The sequence below is a fragment of the Carassius gibelio genome, chromosome B13 (genome assembly GCF_023724105.1).
Source record: "Carassius gibelio isolate Cgi1373 ecotype wild population from Czech Republic chromosome B13, carGib1.2-hapl.c, whole genome shotgun sequence".
Classification (NCBI taxonomy): domain Eukaryota; kingdom Metazoa; phylum Chordata; class Actinopteri; order Cypriniformes; family Cyprinidae; genus Carassius; species Carassius gibelio.
Genome location: NC_068408.1, coordinates 11,857,097 through 11,879,258, shown reverse-complemented (window position 1 = coordinate 11,879,258; position 22,162 = coordinate 11,857,097). Strand labels below are relative to the sequence as shown.

General features: G+C 36.7%; 1 protein-coding gene across 6 annotated transcripts in view; it reads left to right on the top strand.

Moving 5' to 3' along the window:
* The first annotated feature begins 17,331 nt into the window (after window positions 1–17,331).
* Window positions 17,332–22,162, top strand: part of LOC127970778 (zinc finger MIZ domain-containing protein 1) — a 135,817-nt gene continuing 130,986 nt past the window's right edge. For 4 of the 6 annotated variants that reach the window (XM_052573505.1, XM_052573509.1, XM_052573504.1 and 1 more), the window contains exon 1: window positions 17,334–17,568. The gene's annotated coding sequence lies outside the window, so the exon portion shown is untranslated. Of the gene's footprint in view, window positions 17,569–22,162 lie in introns of all 6 variants that reach the window. The other 2 variants (XM_052573507.1, XM_052573508.1) reach the window with 2 other exon arrangements.

Genomic DNA, 22,162 nt, shown 5'->3' with positions numbered 1-22,162 from the left:
AAAAGAGTATATTTTACTGCATGCACTTAAATTATTTCACAATTTATTGTCTAATAATTCAACACCACTGTGTAATTTTGTGGAAAATATACTTAAAAAAAACACGTTTCCGTTTCATTGTTTATATTACAATATTTTTTTACAGCCTTTAGTCATTTAGGTTTAGTTAATTTATACATTTGTTAATTGTTACTGCATGCTTAATAATAATAATAATAATAATAATAATTTACACTAATGTTTCTGAAGTTGGACATTTAAAAAAATGTCTCTAATTATCACCAATGTTGAATTTTGTTTGATCTAAAGTATATAAAAAACAATAATATTTTGAAAAAATAAGAACCCTATTTTTAAATGATGTGTGTTTCTGTGATGGAAAAGCTGAACTTCCAGCAGTCTTTAGTTTATGTTTATGTTTAACTTGAAATTAAAAACTCTTGAGATTTAAGAACTCATTTACAAGAGGGTCCTGGCCAAGATAGGCAGCACATTTAGTTACACATAAAACAAAATACATTTGTTTACATTCACAGAAACATACACAAATCACTCAAAACATTTACAGTCAGGTAACTCTTCAATTAGATAATTTAAAATACATTTAAAATAATTTAGTGTTACCAACTCTTTAAAGCATAACACATCTTGTAGTTGATTACAATCAAATGGAGCAGCATAACTAAATGCCCGTTGTCCCATATTAGTATGAACTTTAGGGATGCTTAAAATATGATAGTCTTGTGAGCGAAACCCATAATTATTTACACCCTTTTGAAAGATATTCTGTTGTAAGTACAAAAGGAAGTAAACCTAAAATTAGGGGTGCTCCGATCACGATCGGCTGATCGTTATGCGCATCTCGTCAGTAAAGCTGGTTCTCTAATCAGCGGTTAATTCCATCAGGTGCGTGATTTCACATAGAGCAGCTGTTACTACACAGAGCCGTTGTTAACTGAGAAGATGCGCCAAAAAACGCTGAAAATAAAGTGGATTTGCGCATCTTCTCTATTAACAACGGCTCTGTGTAGTAACAGCTTCTCTATGTGCAATCACGCACCTGATGGAATTAACCGCTGATTAGAAAACCGGCTTTACTGACAAGATGCGCATTAACGATCGGCCGATCGTGATCGGAGCACCCCTACCTAAAATTATTTTATATATAAATAAGTACTAATACTTAAGTCTGTGTGATGCCAACGCCAGCCATCTAACCTGAGAGTACAATAAACATTGATGAGTAAGGGCTTTTGAATTTTTAATGAACCTTTATGCTCCATGATAAACTGAATCCAACGCCTGTAAGCAATCTTTGGGTGTCTGCATATATATAATATCACAATAATCAAACACTGACAAAAATGTTACTGCTACCAATCTCTTCATTGCTGCTAAAGAAAGACAACTCTTGACTGTAAAAAAAGGCCCAGTTTTTCTCGCAAAGTACTGAATATGAGGCCCAAAATTCCAATTATTTATACTTAGATACTATTTAAATCTCTTAACCTTGAAGAGTAGTAGTTGAGCATGAGTTTGAAAGTGCAGATTTTTTTTATGTAAACATCAAAAGTTTCGATTTCTCCACTTTAAAACAAGTTTTAAATTGCTCTGTGTATGCTGAACTGCATCAAAATCAGCTTGAAGATGACTGATCCAATGTTGATGCAGAGGAGTAAATCACCATTAGCATATAAATGAAAACTTGAATGCACAAGTTTATTCCCAATATTATTAATATATAAAATAACTAATAATGGCCCAAGGTCCAATCCCTGTGATATGCTGATACTTACATTCAGAGTACTAGAAGTGAGTCCCTCTTATATTTATACATTGAGATATATCCGATAAGTACACAATCCTAGTGTCACAATCCTTCAGAAATCATTGTAATATGCTAATTTGCTGCTAAAAAAATTATTATTATCAATATTGAAAACAATTGTGTTGCTTAATATTTTTTTGCTTAAATATTTTTGTAATACTAAATACTAAAACTGTACTAATAATAATAAAAAAACACCTACTGATCCCAAAGTTTTATTTGGCAGTGTAAAACAGTATATTAAAAAAACATTAATTGATTAATAAAAAAAGTGTATGTTGAAATTAACATTAACCATGAAATTATAAATGCAAAAAAAAGTATGTTTTTTTTTTCAAAACGTTTTTTTGCCGTGATCTTTAACCAGCTTATCTTAGTGTTTATGTATAAAGTCAGGTTCACACAGGTGTCCAGTTAACATTCATCTAACAATAAACATGTTCTACTAGCATCTGACAACCTTAAAGTGTTCAAATACTTTGTTGGGCCACTGTATATACAAATAGTTTTTCGCTTTTCTACAATGATAGCTTTGTTGTATTATAAAACAGACATCAGATAAGGAGAAAGCCCAAATTGTAGGCCGTGTGATTCTATGTTGCCAATGTATGTCTTTCTCTTGAAAGCCTCCGTCTCTGTTTCAGCCCCATGAAGTTATGGTAAAGGTACTGAAAGACTCGCAGGGCCCTGAGGGTGATTTGTTGTTAAGGAAACCAGGCAGGAGCGTGTTACAAGGCATCAGTTCACTCCGAGCCGCCTGTCCTCTGCTGTGCACTAGAAGAGCGAGTAATGGATCAGACCGGGGCCCAGGAGACCTCTGCCTGAATCAAACCGTTCAATACGTGCCAACACAGGCTCCTCTGCCTCCGAGCAGCAAAGAGAGGAAAGGGCCTTAGACAGACACCTGATTTAAAGCTTCAGCTCTACACATATACACTCACCCTCAGATGTATTAGCATATAACATAGACATATTCTTTTACTCAGAGAAGAAAAACTCACCACTGGAATGGCCTGATTGATTCGCTGTGTTTGTGTAGGTTGCTGTGCTAACATGGCTTTGTTCCTTAGCCACAGAGCTTTCTTATTCGTCACTGTCCCGTTAAGACTGCCTGCAAATCAGTCTCTGTCTGCTTTTCTTTCCAGGATGCAAAATAAAGCAGTTACACATGATGAAGTGCAGATGTAAACAGAAGTGTGGTTGCCCTCTTTAGGACTAATTTAAGGCCTTGCTGAATTTGATAACCACTAAGTAGATTGATAACTCTTGGAATATCAGTGTGGTTGGCTAATCTACAATTTTTTTTTAGCAAACATTGCCTCTGGGGCAGATGTTCACACTCAAAAAGTAAAAAAGTAAAAAAAAAAACATTGTAATGTACTGTAATGTAATGTGGGACAACTGAACTATACAAACTATATTTATATTTGAAATAATGGTATTCTAGCTGCTTTAATCTTGCAATGTAGATGGGTGTTTTGGGGAGTGAAAAAAAATCACAGTAAAATGCAAAGGTTAGGAGGATAAAAGAAATTCCCTTATTGCTATAATTCAATCATTTGATATTATTTAATATTTTTCTGACACTGAATGGGTCTGTACTGCAATAGGAAAAGCATTGTTTGTCTTAAGTTTCAAAGCATTCTGTAAATAATATCTCTTTACTGTGTTCTTACAAGCTTAGCTTGAGTCAGTTCTTTATTTTAAATTATTGGTCTTAAAATCCAAGTTCATCCTTACTGCTAGACAATTAAAGCCAATTTCTTCCAAATAAATGAAACATATATAATTAGTGTGCTTCCTGTGCATAAATACAATTATATTATTGTAAACACTTCCATTATTTAAAAAAACTTCCCATGAGGAAATGCAATTACTGCTGTTCCATTGTGGTAAGGCTTGCCATATGGTAACATATGGTTCTTTTTTTCTGCTGGTACAGTGTCCATATGGCAATGTCCATATTTTCTCAATTTTCTGTAAAACTGTGTTTGAAAATAGTTAGCTACAGTACATCTGAAAGCAACATCTATTCAGCTTTTTTACAGTTGCAGCAAAACATCCAGATGTAGAAGTAATGTGAATAATAGCACCATTTGAGGAACACTGCAGTATGTGTGTTGCTCAAGAAAAGAAACCTAGTGAGAAAATGTCATGTGGCTTAGTTTATTTATTTATTTTTATCAGCATTCACTGCAGATGATCTAGCGGTGAGCAAGCGATGCAATGCAGCTAAACCAGATGTGTAGTGGGTTCAGGTCTTCTAAAGCAGCAAAAATGTAATTTAATTAAAGTGTGCCATTGCATATAATTAATATTCCAAAATACTTATTTGTCTCATATAAACATTTGCTATGCTGAATGTAACTGCACAAATATTGCACAGTCAAGACCTCAAAATTGCAGAGGAGAAATCTCAGCTATAAGATGTAGATGTCATTAGCAACAATAAATAAATAAATAAAATACTGCTTAACCCCACAACACTAATGTTCTATTAAACGTAACAGTAACACATTGTTGATGAATAAATATTACACACAAAATTGAAATAATACATTGTAGTATGAAGAAGCTACACTCTTAGGATCACTTACAACAGTTTTGAACTTTCTCCAGCTTAAACGTGCCTGTGAATATGGATATTATTATCTGTTAGGAGACCAGGTCACTTCCAGAAGACCACTTTAAAAGTGGATAGAGCGGCTGACATTTATCAAAAGGGCAGGAGCATTTCATACCATTAGGGCCTCTGGCTGTGTCTAGAGAGACTCAGCTAAACCAATCTAGAAACCAAATGTCATAGCAGCGTGCTCAGTCCATTCAACCTGTTTTAAAATCAAAAAATGCTGAATGTACTTTGCTTTATATTGATACTGGCTTCCAACATCTGTGGTGTGGACCTCCCTGTATTTCTCAGTTCTTGTGTGGATGGATTTAGCCTGGAATGGGGCCTTGGTTTCATTGTTGCATTTGTTACTGGAGTGACTACAGGGGCACTACAAGGGTCAGAGGTCACACTCAGCAAACACACAACATCGGCTAAACAGCCATGTTTTCTAATCACCTCAAATTTTTATAAAACGTCCTATGATTCATGAAAGTGTATTCAGTCCAAAACTTCAGTCCAAATATGCTAACGTTAAATTGTTTTGGGTCGGTAAGACTTTTTTAGGATATGATTTATTCAGCAAGGAATCATTAAATCGATCAAAAGTGAAAGTAAAGACATTTATATTGTTATGAAAGATTCGTTTTAAATAAATTAATCAAAGAATCTTTAAAAAGTATCTTGGTTTCCACAAAGAATTTGAGTGCTCAGCTGTATTGAATATTGATAATGATAAATTAATGTTTCTTGTGTGCCAAATGACCACATTAGAATGATTCATGAAGTATAATGTGATACTGAAACTGTTGTACAAATTCTGCTTTGCTTTCACAGGAATAAAGTACATTTTAAAATAGTTATTTTAAATTGTTATAATGTTTTATCGAATGAATACAGCCTTGCAGAGCATAATAGACTCAAGTTATCTTTAACATTATCTTGTCAACCACAAACTTCTGAATGACATGTATTATTAGTATGTGCATTCTTATTAAAAATTACTTGTTGAATTTAGATAAAACTTGATTCCTTTATGACCAACATTTATAATATAATATAATATAATATAATATAATATAATATAATATAATATAATATAATATAATATAATATAATATAATATAATATAATATAATATAATATAATATAATATAATACAACATAAAACCAAATAAAATTTAAAGTAAATAAAAGTAAGTAAATAAAATGCAAATTTAAAGAAACATGAGGCTTACAAGTCCAAATTCAATAGCTAATTACTAAATAATTAGGGTTAAATTAGATTATTTAGATACATCAACATATGTGTACAATGGCCACAATAAGAAGGGAAATAGATGTTTCGTTTTTTTTTTGTTTTGTTTTTTTTGGCTCATCAAAGTATAATAAATTACATTATTTGCCACCAAAATTACATTTGCCTCCATGTCCTTTAAGGTAAGAGTTCCCAGAGACTAATACTAAAAAAAAGGTTGAATGACACTGGAAGAACTGTCACGATGTGTGAGGTATTAAAAACTTTCCATCTTCCATAATTAACTCAAGTGTGAACCTGATTGGCATTCTCAAGAAACCAAATCACCTCTTTATCAGATGAACAAGTTTTAATAAGGACTTACAGCTCTTATAGGAGGTTGTCCATTAAACTCAAACTGGAGAAAAAGGACAGGACATAAAACGATGGCGCCAGTTGTTTCTTGGAGCACCTCTTGCGAGGGGACGAAATACTATCCGCTGCCTTGAGGATATTAAAAATGATATACAGAGTCATTTGCCACAGAAGGTCAGCCTATACTGATCTGTTTTTGATTAAAAACAAGGAGCTTAGAGGCTTTCCTGTTGCCCTGATAAGGCGTCATGTCATAAGTCTGATTTTAACCGTGGCCATACGGACAGTAGTAGTGAGCTTCGGCTGTACCTTAATAATCTTCCATCTAAATGTGTGAGAACTCTCTGAACCCCACAGCATCAGACACTGCGTTTAAGCTTACAGGTTTTGGCTTTGATGGATCTCTCTTACAAACCTCAATTTGGAAAATCTGTGCTCTTTCCCCTCTCTCCCTCTCTCTTTCCAGCTTTGTATTTTTCAGGCTGACTCAGAGGGTAAGATGTGAAGAATCCACTTTGTTTCTTAATACTTCTGTAAGCTTTCGAATGCAATGATATTTTCATAGTCCAAAGAGAGTATGCAATGAAGAAAAGCACCAGACTTGGGATATATTACTCTCCAACGACACTGCTGTGGATATCAGGAATAGCTAAGCTGAACCTGACCTATATTTTAGCACTGTACATTTTGAATTTTCTGCTTGGATGACATCAACAAATGCTTGCGTGGAGGAATCACGCTCTACTTTTATTAGCCTCCACCTCAGAGTCATGTAGATGAGCCTAGACCAGCGTAGGCCATGGCAAATATTGTATGTTCGTGCTGAGGCAATTGTTCAAGTACATGAACTAGCTGGGCTATTAAACCTTCTTCAGGTCAATAAACATTTATGATAAGAGCAGTTCCCTTTCAGAAAAACCTTATTTTACAGTCCCGGTATGGCTCTGCTTTTCTCAGCTGCATTGTGTTGAACACTTTAATCCATCCATGAGGGAGTTATTCTGGGCTGTGGGGGCCACTCTGTCCCTCTCCTTCTTTTTGCAGAGATTCAGTGGCAGAAAATCCATAGCCTCTCTAAGAGGAGGAATTCCATTAGATAATAGATATGGAATCCATCTCGATTCTCCACCTTATCTTCTCTCGGGGTGAGAAATCAATACAGAAGCTTCAGTTCAACTGTCAACAATAACAATAAATTGATAGGCTTATGAGAGAAGGAGAGTGTGGAAGAGAATCAATGGACAAAACGTCACACTCTTCTTTGGCAATGATGCAAATCAAAGCATTAATTGTGCAAATAGTCTTCTGAATGAGTGCAGGTGGGAATAAACATATATAATTTGGCTCTATATAGAGTTGTTACTTCCAGCCCAGTTTTTTTCTGTGTGGATTTATTTTATTTTTTTTACTGTTTATGCGTCTCCTGGCTATATTGTTATGCCAATAGGTGGTGACAAGGGATTGTATTTATGAATGAGTCACTGAATCGCTCAACCAATTAGTTCAAATCCTCTGATTTACTAAACAAGGGACTGTCTTATCAGTGAGTCACTGAATTATTCATTCAACCAATTCGCTCAAAAAAGTGCTGCGTTTAAAATCACTCACTCATTCACTAGGGAGAGCCATTCGAGCCCACTACAGTGAGAACACTTGAATGAAAATAAGAAAGGAAATTCTGAGTGTTGGGGACTGTCATTATGAGTGTATCATTGAATCATTCATTCAGGCAATCCATTCAAATCTACACATCACAACTATTTGCTGCTTGGAGACGGATGGTTTGGAGAAATTGGAACCGTTTTCATTGATGTAATGAAAGCAAACAAAGTATCTGGCGATGTTGTGTCTACAATTGTAAGTATTCTGTATTTGTTTCTTGTTTTTTGAAAAACAAAAAAAATATGCAATATCTGCACAGCACTCAACATTTTGCGCAACAGCACATTTACTTGTGTGATATTGCTTGTGTGTGTTTTATACAGTTAGATGTGTGCACAAATCTTTGATTAAAGAGACATTAGTGTGCAGTGGGAGGGCTTTCCCAAGTGCTGTGTGGTTTCCTGTTGAAACTTTAGGACTGCCAGGTGTGCTGTTTGCTTCGGCTGTTGCCTGGTGACACATTGCAAACAGTGTTGACAGCGGTGTGGAGAGCAACCCCTCGCTCAAGTCTTTTCACATGAACGAATATCTAATGATATTGCAATGATTAACCTCCCGTTATGAAGTGTTTAGACATAGCTCAGACTGTGTAAAGTTTTTTAGAATCGCACAGTTGCGGCTCCCATGAGAGTGTTGATGGGAAACGCCTTTAAATTCACAACGATGACTGAGGAATGAGCGTTGCATACCACATATGCTTCTATTGACTGTTTGACAAAGAAGGTTTATTTATTCTTAATGTTGTTGCCTAGAGAAGCAAAGAGAGTTAATAAGTTACATTCTGGATGTTATTCAACACACATCTGACATATCTTGGGCGTGTGTATCTCTCTCTCTCTCTCTCTCTCTCTCTCTCTCTCTCTCTCTCTCTCTCTCTCTCTCTCTCTCTCTCTCTATATATATATATATATATATATATATATATATATATATATACAGAATGTAGTACAAAAATAGTTGCTTTAAATTATTTCCTGCATGACACATAAGTTTGCTTACATTAATTGAATTGTTCTAAACATAAAGCAAAAGTGCATAAATGAGGAAAGCAAACATTAGGTGATATATTTTCTTAGCTTGTAATAATGGTAGGCATCTTAACGATGCCATTTATCTGTTGACGACCATTCAGATTTAGCAGTGTATTTACTGCATTTATAGCAATAAACATGTATTGCTAATATTTCATTATAGACTAGTAACTGTTTCACCAGCCCCCAATCCATCTATTTTTATGGGGTTCTTTAAAGTGCAAAATACACTTATGTTTCACAGTATTCTGCTTACATCTTGCAATGGTTCTTAGTGAAGTGAACGCTATGCACATTTTTGTGCTTCCATCAGCCAATCAGCATCATTATGAATTTTGTAATGCAGCTCCAGAGTGATAAGTCACATGTCGTCTGTGGCTCAGGTTATTGGATCAAACACTTCTGTGGTCCCATGAGCAAAGATGACAGATTTCCAATCACATACTTCCACCTCCAGGTCCTGCACCAGCCAAACAGCTACCATTAAGATGAATGGGAATGTTAACAGATAGCTTTCTCCAGGCACATGACCTTCCTTTAAAAACACCGAGCATCAACTGAATTTCACAACCATAAATCTATAACAGAAAGCAGTGTTTCTCTTCTAACCTCAACCTGCTCACATTAGCTACTGACACTTAGCCAGCAGATGTCAGTCTTTTCTGTAGTATCAATGGCACAATCCAAATGGCATTGCCCTGGAGGCAGATTTAAAGACTGAAGGGGTGAAACTGTTGGGAGAGCATGTTATGGTTAAAAGAAAATGTTAATTAGGATGGACTTAATGAGAATGGCAAGCTTTTAGCACCATTGACTCAGCATTAGATGCAAGCTTTGACTATTAATGATAAAATTATTCAATTTAAACTGCACTTGAGGCCTACTCATTTCATTTACATGTATGAGCAAACAGTTTAATCAATGTGTAGCCGCCGCATAGAGTGGAATCATGGTGTTTAGCTACAGAAAGAGTCATAGATACTCTATAAAGCAATCAAATGCCACTGCTGTGCCATTTGCCCAGTTAACTAGTGCTTTAGGAATAACACTTAAGAGTACATGATGATATAATGCCTCATCCTAGAAATTTCAGGTCAGTCATAACGAATGAATTAGCACCCAGACATATTCTTCAGGAGAAAATCAAAATGGAACAATGGTATGGCATTAATATATTTAAACCATGTCATATCTCTTGTGCCTTACACAACTTATCTATTACGGCTTACGTGGGATCTGTTAGGCAGCTCCCTTTTTCATTTTCAAGCCGTGTACAGAGGGAAGACCACCCTCATTGGGAATTGAGTGCAAGTTAATTTCAGCCCACACAATGACACAATCTCAAAGACTGCAGAACAGTCTTTTGTGTAGCTCCTCTCCCCCAACCTAGTCAGTGGGAGGCATTAGCATCCCTGTCATCAGTGCCTGAGAGCCTTCACTTCTTTGAAGGATTAACTTCATTAGCATGTTTTCATGCCACTCGTCTTCTAATTGCTCAATTGAAGCGCCCACTTGTTGTGCTTGTGAAACATGCCTGGACTCACGAGACCCAGTCCAGGACTTCTGTCTGAAGGTTATCGCTTTTGTTTTAACGTTTTGTATTAATGGTATCTGAACTTGTCTGCAGTTGTTAGGTCTTTCAGAGTATTCAAAAGTCAGATTTAGTTTGAGTTCAGCGTTGTGCGCCCTTCAAAATCTAAATAAAACTCCTGAATTTGAGTTAAGATAGCATTACAAAAGTTGCATTTTAATTTCAATTTAAAGAGGTTGCATTAAACAGAATTGAAATGGAAAGAAATTCAAATAACTTTTAACTAGAAACACAAATCTTCTCAAGACTATCTGTATATCTATCTATCTGTCTGTCTGTCTGTCTGTCTGTCTGAGATTCAAACTGCTACCTATAGAAATTTTGGCATTCTTTTTATGTTTTCATATTTCTTAAATTTCATTCCATAAAATACCTTTTATTTCAAAAAGGTATAAAAAGTATTCTAAAATACCTTTTTTGATATTCCATAAAATACCTTTGCTAAAAAGAACACTTTTGCCATCATTGCATTGTTTGAATTACAATGCAGTAAATTCCTCAACCTGTCATTCCAATTCCAATTCCAGTTCAAATTCCTGTAGGGGGTGTGGCCACATCAATTCAAATACACACACATGACTTGAAAAGGAGCCAATTCTTCAAATGCATAATCTCTGCACAATTTTGCACAATCCTGCTATTTATTTTGATCACGGTGCACATTTTGAGGGTACAGCAGCGTCAGTATTGGCTCTCTTGGTGTCCTAGACAAGCTACAATATGATGAAAGAAAGAAGAAGCACTTTGTAACAGCTTAGCAGTTCTTTGAAAGTATTACAGCTGTACTACACATTCAATTTATTCAAATATTCATGGGCATTTTATTCAGAGGTTTAAGAAGAGAGAATAAAACCTTGAGAGAGGTCTATCACATCCGGCTAAACAGAGAGAGGTGTCACTCTGCCTCAGTGACCACAGAGAGAGAGAGATGGAAATCCAAAATCAAAGTAGCATGTATACGTAGCCTACGGCCCTCCTCTCATATCCCTTATGAATCACAAATACAGACACTGCATGCTTAAACTAAAGCTCTTGTCCTCTGAAGTTCTCTACATGATGTCATGAACAGGAAGGTATTTCTCAGTCTCAACCTGTCTGCTCATGCCAGTTCTCCAGTAATACGATACACATCTAAAGGCTCTGAGAAAATGCTGGTCATTCTCAGACAAGGACTCATTTATTTCCCGAGGAAGAGGCTCATTTTCCTGCAGTGCAGTTTAGACTGTTTTACACAGCAATGAAAATCCTTATGCACTCATTTGGTGATCATATGATGTAAGTGTTGCTGTGTTTATGCAACATGCAAAGAGCATAATTAAACCTTAACTCCCTTTTATATTTTCACTTTTCTGTTGTTTGTTCTACACTCTGTAATCGCAAAATCAGACTGCGTTTTCCTCATTTGCTGACAATTACCAACACACATCGACTGTGGTAAAAATGTATGCATGCTATCTTCTGATGCGCTGCATAAAAATTTTAACATTTTAACTTAAAACTGACTCCCGACCGATTTGAAGCGAATGTCAAAGGCTGTTAGAAAAGCTTTCGATATTAAAAAGCTGCTCATAGATGTGGCGTATCTGAGAGATTAGAGAATGTCTGATTTAAGAACCAACAATCAATAGACTTAAATGGGTTATGTGGATCGATGTAAAATTGTTTAGTTTCGCCAGCACTATCATTTGATTATTGCCATCTTGAAGAGCAGAAAACATCTTCTGTTAAAGGTGAACAATAATGTGTAGTTTGAGCAAGCATTGTATTTTTATTTATTTTTTATTTTTGTTTGGAGGTCAGAGGAGCTAGACTGGGCAAAAAAATCTAGTGCTGGCAGATGAATTTTTCCGGAATAAGTCCAGCAGGCATTGAATCAAGAGGGAATTTGGCCATCTCTTAATTTACTCTGAGAGCCACTGAGTAAGTTGATTTTCCAGCAACTTGTCTCATGTTATCTAATGGGGATAATTAACATTCAAACCGAATACAACGGTGAACTTCACTCTCTCTGCTGCTCGTCTGCTGTTCCAAGTTCAAATGCTAAAATTAGCCTCTAGGGAGTGGCATAAATTCATTTTTTTTTCTTTTGTGGATTTGCAATTCAAACACTTAGCAACACACACAGGCATGTCTACTATAAACTGGCTAAATTAAAAATTAGCGTCGTGTGCATCTGTAAACTCTCAGGGTTCAGTATAATGTGTGCATTCCACCATTCGAACCAGGGGCCTGTCCTATCCAAACAAAATAAACCACGTCCTGCGTTGGCTCTTCATTAAGTTCCAAATAAACCTTAACTTAGTCTCTATGTCCATCCATACCCCTCCTCTCAATCCTCTTTTCTCCTCCTTTCTCTTCCTTCCTACATGGCCTGAGGGAGCAGTTAGATCTCTGAATGCTCTCGCTCTATTGTGAGCTCACATTGATTGCCTCTACCCTCTCCAAAGCCAGTCGGGCCAGTCAGCATGGGGTACAGGCTGTCTGCTTTATCCACCGTGGCTCACATTTTTCTGAGAAATAAAAGAGGGAGAGAGAGTCTCGGAGTGAGTTCCTCCTCCACTTCTGCAAACAGAGAACCAGATGCATCTGTTTTACTCCCCCTCTCCCTCTCTTTTTCTCCCTCTCCCGCCTCTCCTCTCAGTGGCTGTACTCTAAAGGGAATCAATAGTGTACTTAAACAGATTTCTCTTGTGTCTTGTTGTCAAATACATTGTGCACCTCTGCCTTTCTTCATGTGGGCTGATCTTTGTGCGCTGCGGTAACGTCTCAGTGCCGCTCATTTATATGCCCTTGATCTGCATTTCCGCTCTTTGTCTGTTTTACACTTCTGTAATATCCTTTACACCTACCCAGTTAATGGTGCTTTGGCACAGTCGCTTGTGTTTCCTCTAAGGAGGTCTGTGAGGGCGATAGAGCGCTGTGTAAAGGAGCTGTAAATAATCTGTGAATGCTCAGTCTGTGTGTGAAAGCTTATGTCAGCAGAACTGAAACTCTCCTTCCATCATGTAGCTATGAAGTCCCAGCAGCATCAATCATTTCCCCTGTGATTGTCAGGGAATAAGCTGAGCTGTGGCGCTCCGTGGAATGCCAGCTCATGTCAGTCTGGGTCGAAAAGTGCAGTAAAATGGGGATATGTGTCCGAATTATCTGTCTTTTTGTTTTTGTCCTTTCGTTTGGCTTTTCATCTGAGAGGGAAGTAGCTAATAATGTAATCATATTGACACCTGCCAGAACTGAATTGTGCATGGTTTTGAAATTTCAATGCCACTGAATTGTAAAAAGCAAGCAGAATTTAAATGATGTGAAATTCAATTAATTGACAAACGTTGTATTTTAGCTTGTGAATGCTGACAGATCCTTGTTTGAAAGTTTTGGAAGAACTTTAAAAACAATACTTGAAAGTGTGTGCTTCTATATACAGTATTTCATTAAAATTTGCACTTAATTTAATATGTTGATTAATTTTATATTTAATATTTATATTTATATTTTGTTTAATCCTTTTTTTATTTTACAATGTTGTTTTTACATTTTTTATTTAGAATTCATTTTATATTTTCTTATTTGTATACATTTATTATATTTGACCCTATACCACAAAAGCAGTTATAAGGGTAATAATAATAATAATAATAAAGATGTATGCATAATCTGAAAGCTGAATTAATAAGCTTTCCATTGATGTACGGTTTATGATAGGACAATATTTGGCCAATTATTAGAAAATCTGGAATCTGAGGGTTCAACAAAATCTTAAATATTCATAAAATTGCCTTTTAAAGTTGTCCAAATGAAGTCCTTAGGAATGCATATTACTAATCAAAAATTAAGTTTTCATAGGAAATGTACAAAATATCTTCATAGAACATGATTTTTACTTAAAATCTTTACTTAAAATCCTAATGATTTTTCATCTTAAAAGAAAAAAATGATAATTTTGACCCATGCAATATATTGTTGGCTATTGCCATATATACCCACGCGACTTATGACTGGGTATATATACATATATAATAGATTATGTAAATTCCTCTTCCTGTCATTCCAGTTCAGCTTCCTGTGGGATGTGACCAGTTCACAAAAATAAATTCACACTCATGAATTGAAAGGGAGCCTGTTTTTCAGTTCTGAATTTTGCGCAACCCTGTCCAGCACGTTCCTAGACCTTATAAATTCTATCTTGATTTCTTGCATCTGTGTGTATGAAATTATACCGAGGTTCAGTCAAGCTGAAGTCACTCCACCTAAAGTCCATCCATCTTCTTGGCAGCCATCTGGTCATATTGTCTCAGAATGTAAGAGTTGAGGGCTTATCCACGAACACTAAGAACCCTTACAACAACCAGCTTTGAACTGAAGTGTGCTGTTCATTGACTGCTCGTGATTTTGTTCGCATGAACCATGGCATCTCTGAAGGACTTCACAAAAACATGATTAATGGCCCAGAACACAGGATATTATAAGCAGCTTAAAAGATATATCACAATAGACACTGTGGTACTCAGCATTACTAACGCCGTGCTTTGATACTGATGTTACACAGGGATATCCATCTTTGCAAAAGCCATCTGAGGCACCAGTCATCCTATCGACAAATTCAAACAGCATCTGTTAAATCACTTTGAAAGTCAGGCCTTGACAAAGTGCCTCGAGACCTTAGGAAGAAGTGCATGTCAACAAAAAGATATTTGAACTAGCCAATCTGGATTGAAAAGGAAGTGTGGTTAAAACAGCAACTGGAAAACTAATGGAAAATATCTGAATGTGAGAAAAAGGGTGCTTTGACATTGACTGCAGCACTTAAATTGTCATTCGGCGGATCGTGAACTCTTCTTCCTAGAACGGGACAGAAATAAATATGAATGACTGCCTGTGACCAGTGATGTCATCTGCTAGATTTATCCCTGCCAGCTTAGATAACTGTACAGGAGCAAGTGTCCTTGAGACAAAAGTGTTTAGAGAATGGGCCCCATGCATTAATGTCAGCAGTGGTGCGGTGCAGATGCTAAGGATGTCAAACACTTTCTCTGAAAGCACTGGTCAAGGATTGTTGGGATATAACTGACAGATGGCAGGGAAAAAAAATTGGACGCCCTATTGAGAAATATGTCACAATGTTCCTATAATCAAAGCAATGGGTTCTGTGAATTGACGGGGTTTCAATTGTCACACCATCGGTTGAGCTTTAGGGGTTAAATCACTATCATACGACCACCATCCTCCTGAGGGGAAAGTAGATTTATAGACATATATGAAAAGGTCATTTTTCATATCTGATTTATAATTTGATTAGTGATCGTGTTAATGGGTACAGCATAGTTAACTAAAACTTAACTTAAAACAATAAAAAACATTAACTGATAAACGTATAAAATAACATTAAAAACTTTATTGAACTAATTTATCTTAATTTACTGCAGTATATCAAATTGAAACCAAAAACTTTAAACATGCATAAAAATAAAAAAATTACAAGACAACAAAGTTACAAAGACTTTGACTATAGTTAAAATTAAAACAAAAAAATTATACAAATATTAATAAATATATGAATAACAAAAATAACTGAACGGGTGACAGATGTGAGATCATATAAGCAGTTTCTCTCAGTTTGGTTTGAAACATTCACACAACTTCTACTTATTAATAAATTTGCACTTGCGACATACATTGTATATTATGTTTTATGTATTTCAATGTTGGCTTTCAATTAAAATTATTTTGTACTATATTGGATTGAAATGTTTAAAGGGAAATGGGGTGGTGAGGGGGACGTCATAATTATTTTCAACAAGCATACAAAACTTTTGAACAAGTTTTTTCCATTAATTTTGCAAACAGTGATGTAGATTGTATTTTTTTGACAAATTAATTTACAGTTTCATTGCAGATTTATAAACTGCTTGAAAACATGCCTATATAAAAAATATTAACACCGCTTGTGATATTGAGCAATTTGCTTTGTTCCTGTAAGGAAAAAAAAAAAGAAAATATGTAAAATCTCTGACAGAGTATTTGCATATCTCCATATTTTAGGACAGAAGTCATAGGGACATGCTGGAATTCTGTTGCGGTGGTGTGAGGCAGCGCGGCGCTGCGTGTGATGCACTACTAGACGCACGCGGTGCGCCGCGGCGGCCTCCCCCCGGTCAGAGGACAGCAGAGGAGAGCAGAGGAGGCAGTAGATGCGCGCTCTGTCTCAGCACTGTTGGAAGAGTCATTGTTCCTTGACGTCACCACTCAGCCAAGCCTGGCGCTGCTGCTCTCAAACATGTCTTTGTTATTCAGAGCTTTCCATCGGCGAATCGCAAAATACGGAACGAGCTGTTCCTTTTATTCACTGGAAGTAGGAGGACTCACATGGGGGCGCGTTTGCTTGTGTTTGGGGAGGAGATTTCTATCAGATAACTTCGAACCGTTTAGATTTGAAGTGAAATACAAAAAAATATGGATTTGTATAACGTATTATTATTGTGACTATTATTATCATTATTATTAGCCTATGTGCATATTATAATAATATATGCTTATTTTTATATTTTTTTTATGTTTTAGAAGTGCAGAAAGGAAAAAGTATAAAATGATCAAATATAAAATTCGATATGCATGTGTCTGCTAGATGCATCAATATAAACGTAATGCTTAATTAATTGTTTATATGATGTTTACTCATAATTAGAGCTTGAAAATAAAGATCACATTTTGCTGCAGTTCTTATTTACTTAACATGCTTAAAGATTAGTAAGTGCAAAATGTACATTATAACAATAATTGCACTTTACATATTTGATACATGTTATATCTTTAGTCATACTACTAAGTATTCTTCAGTAACCTGCCTGGAAAGAAAGGCATTGTGGTCACCGTGGTTTAATGACAATGAAATAAAGCCAAACGACATGTTGTAGTATTCGAACAGCAAACAACTGGCGCTCGCGTGTAAATCCAGTCCGTTCATCTGCGCGCGCCGTCTGGTGTTTTCCAAAGGCGCGAGCGCTTTACGCGACTCTGGGACACATTTTGTCAGCAACCAGCAAGCATGGCTCTGTGGTAATAGAATAGCCCGTGTAATCTGACACTTCAACTTGCCGTGCACTACGTTAGTTGATTCAGACAGTCACACTAACGAAACGCCGTGCGCTTTTCTCTCACTGTTTGTGAAGTGTGAGGGGAGAAATCAGATCGCAACTTCAAATCCAGGAGATTTTCGGCGCCGTGCTGTGATTGGACTTGAAAGTAAGTTGTGTTTGTGTTTTCCTATCATTTTCACACCTCGCTCGCTGGGAAGCTTTTTATGCATTGCATTGAAATGAATCCGTAGCCTCCGCGCTAGCTCCAACCTCAGCTAACAATAGAGTCACTTAAAGTGTCGCTAAGATGTGTACACATGTATTTCTGCGCAGGAAACAATTGCACTAACTGAACCGTTGGCGATACGGCTTTGTGTTTGCGAAGCAAAGCACTACTGAGCAATTTTTCCTGGACAGTGGCGTTCAGAGGAACGCGGAATTTGGCTGAATCGGAGAAGCCCACCGTTTACATACCGTTCAGCGTATCGTTCTGGTGTGTTGCATTGTTCAGATGAAGAGGGCACTGTCATTCGGTGGACGGTTGGTTGGCACGCTTAGATGGGCACGTTTGGTTGGCTTGGTTGCACGAATGCGATTTAAATTCGCCGGGTCATTTTGATTAGGTGAAAAATATAATAGTGGCTTCTTGATAAGTGATAGGAAACAAGGCTTTCAACCATGTGCTGAAATGTGATGTTTCGTGCTGTGCTCTAGTAACAGGACAACCGCGTTCGGAAGCACGATTATTCATTGTAACCGCTTATACATTTTTATCTCGTTCGAATCGTGGAATCCGTGAATGCTTGAATGTAACACTGTAGCAGACTTTGAGGACACACGCGGTGTTGGCTACCAACTATGTGGTCTGGATTTCGTAATAAGATTAGAAAAATCAAGTGTTTGTAATTAGAAACCATTGCATTTTTACATATAGGCTATTTAATGAAATGACAGTTTACTTGTGGATTACATGATTACATATGGCTTACGTTAGATACCAGGAAACGGTAATAAATTTATGTTTCATAAATGTCTAATTTACTGATTGTACCCATGTAGCTGTAAAACAAGCATCATACATTAAAAAATAAATTCAAGCAGATACGTATTATTGTGTAATGTAGTTATTGCTTTCGAATTATACATGTTCACATAAAAGTTTACTAGTTTATTTTACTGTTTAATCTAAGGAAACTTAATTTGCACTTGATACACTTATTTACGATTCACTATTCAGCGAGGCAGAAATAAGATGATAAAGCTGATGTTAAAGAAGTAAGTTCCTTGTTGCTTTTGTTTGTATTTTTAATCAAAATTCAGAAGTGAACATATTCTGATTTAGTCATAAAATTTGTAATTACATTAAGAAGTAAACTACCCAACAAAGCACAGTAGTTTTATTTATTTTTTGTTAATGCATGTATTATTTATTTATTTTTGTATTAGTAAGTGAACCGTTTATTCATGAGATTCTTACAGTTAGTAATTTTACAACTTTCAGCCTTGGATAATAAGATCATATTTTCCTACATGATGTTGAATGAAGCCTGGCTTATACTTTATAAATTGTCATCTTAATGCTTTTGATTTTGAAATGATTGATATTGAATTATTCTCGGTAACTCTATTGCCAATAAAAAGCCTATAAACTACAAAAAGCCTATAAAGGTAGCCAAAGTTCTTCCTAGCAACAATTGAAGCTTACAGTAAATTGTCATTGTTTTCATGAACATAGGCTTTGTTGTCTCCAAACTAAGTTCTAACAGTAGATGTTTTCTTTGGTGGACATGATGCTTGTTGAAAACAGAAACTTAATGTTTTCAGCATGATTCTTCAGCCAGAGCTGTTGATGACAATTGCTTGGTCACCTCTCTAGTACAGTACAATCACAGTCAATGTTTACATGGCTGTGTGAGTACTGATAATGTTAAAAACTTCCCCCTTACTTCAGGGTGGATTGCTCCTCGAGCAAAGGTGAAAGTACTGAGCTCTCGACTCACTGGTTTTAAATTGTGGTGTTGGTTCATGTTAACATTATTGGAGGAGGTATGTTGTTAAGGCCAATTATTGTTGGCAAATGTTTAAATATGAACCCACGAATAAGACTGGAGTCTCATTTGGTGAGTCTCCTGGGGGTGTATTTTAAAACACCACAGATTTACCCATCAGTGTGATGTCCCCTTCTATGAGTGGCTCAACTTGTATGAGTCAGGAATGGAGAATGTGTCTAGGAGAGGAGAGGCGTTTATTTTCCTCCCTTCTTCAGACGGGGGCCCCAGGTTGAGGATCATCATTACCAAGGGCAGAGTCTTTAGCCGTAGTCATGTAAAGGCACAGACAGTGCTCAAGTCATTCTGTCAACGGGACTAAAGAGGTATTGCGCAGGACTTAATTGAGCTTAATGTGGGATTAAACTTCCATAAGATCATTGAAAAGTTGCACATGCCAAAATAGAGAGAGTTGTCAGTTATGTCATTTGAATGAATTAACATTGTCAAAATTGATCAGATTTTACACGCAAATTATTCAGTAACAGGTTTACTAGTCATAATTGCTCACATCGCTGCTTATTTATGCACATTTGTGTCTCTATTGTGTCTAGCCTAACAAATGTGTTCAAGGTTGTCCAGTTTAGGAGCGTAGTCTAGATGATTTCTTTTCACATTCAAATTCTTGGCATGTGTGACAAAAGCTCTTCTAATTCACTGGGCGATTTAAGGGTGGGAATCGTGAGTGATCCCGCTACAGAACATTATCATGATACTTGGGTCACAATACCGTACGTAAAGGGTTCTCTTATGAGTTGTGATACACAAAGTATTGTGAACTTAATTTTTTTTTATTCAGCACCAGCATTGAGTAATCAGATGTGCTGTGGAGCAAAACATTTGCATGAGTGAAGGAAAGCCTTCAAACAAAACAAACAAACAAAAATCAGGCATTTTTAGAACTTTGTATGTTTCAATGTACTATAATATATTTGTTTCACCCACTTCTAGTGCTACTTCAAATTTATCACAAAACAAAAGTTGATTTAGGTTTAGAAACTTGATAAGTGGCACCTAAAAAGAGTCATTGTGTATTCTTGCAGGCTTAAGTGCAAAATTAGGTTAAAATGACTTTGGTACTGCATTCTTAAAGACAGAATAAGGCACAATAGGTTTTTTACCAGCTAAAAAATACTAATCAGTGTTTTGACAGGTTTACGTTTAACTGTTAGCACACTATTGTGGTGGAAAAGTTGGTCCATGTTCATTCATCATGAAGCGAACAGTCGTCTAGCCACCACCCACACACACCCACTCTTGAACCCGAGTCAGGCTTTGTTTGAGTCCACATGCTGCACCGTGGATCATTTATTATGGTTAATACACTGATGGCCTTTTTTAACGGTTCACATTACGTCTGCATATTCTAACCGCCTGCTTGACTTGTGTGTGCACTTTCGTTTCTGTGGTGATCGGGGTTAATGCGCTAACATGAAGTATAGCCTCCGAACCACAGATTATTCAGACAATAGGAGTGCATGACTTGTGATTTCCATGCAGACTTACGGGTACATTGCTCCGTTTCATCTTGTGGTTCGTGACCTCGGCGAACCAGAGGGAGAGGGACTTTTGATTTTAATTACATGCATCTGCAAAGAGCGTGGCGTGGGACCGAATCTGCTTCCAGGCTGCATAAGATGAAAGCTTGTTGAAGGCTGCCTCTGACTCTCGAGCTGACAATGTGACCAAGGATGCACTGGGATGTGATGTGAAAAGCATTAGCTAGCTGGTGCCATTCTAAGTGCTTTACCCCTCAGATAGGGACTTTCAGGCCCACACTGTCACGGGCTCATGCATGTTTGATTTGACGCTCTTTGAAAAATGAACGCAGAAGATGTCACAATGGCTGTATCCCATTTCTGTCGGCGAGAGCAAGTACTTTGAATCAAAAATGACACCCAGCTACTCTTTTTCCAGTGCGAGGGCTTGATATTTGGCACTATAGCACAAAATGTCTCCAACACACTGACAATTTTGCATGATCACAAGCAATTACCTTCGTTTTTTAGTGCCAATAAAAGCTTGCAGCACTTTGAAGTCTGGCTGCCGCTGTGTGCCGTGCAAATCCAGCTTAAGCAAAACAAACATATTGTCCTCAACCTGTTTTCTTTTGACTGAGGCAAATTAGTGTACATTCAGTGAGCCATGTTCTCCATGCTAGACTGTTAAGTCTTGCTACTTTCTTAAAGAGATCCATCTCTCTTCGAGAAACTAATATGTGCATAGTTAAGTAAACTGATTCTATAGACGCAAAATCAGGGCTTGGTTTCAAGTACTTGAAATATTAGACAGAAGTAACTTGTTGTGCGAAAGCGATTTAATACATTTTTTGATATGTAGAAATTTTGCGTTTGTGCTTTTTTTAGCAGTTTATCTGTATGCATTTATTCAGGCTTTGCAATGCATCTGCGTTCATTGAAATACTGCCATGTATTCCATCATGTGGAAACCTTGGACCTTGTCACCGTGTCTGAGCTGTCTGTCTCTGCGAGCGGGAGATTTCCCTCCGTCCCGGCAAGTGATCACTCTCTTTCTGAGAGGGACTCGCAATTACGTTCAACACAGCCCGAGGGATTCATACATGTTTTCTGACAAAGTAAATTCATTAGGTTTTCATAGGAAAGATAAATATTATTTCTCATTCAAAATTCGCCTTTTACGGGAGGGAGGATTTGCGGTTGCCTGCGCCAAATGACACGTGAATATAACCTT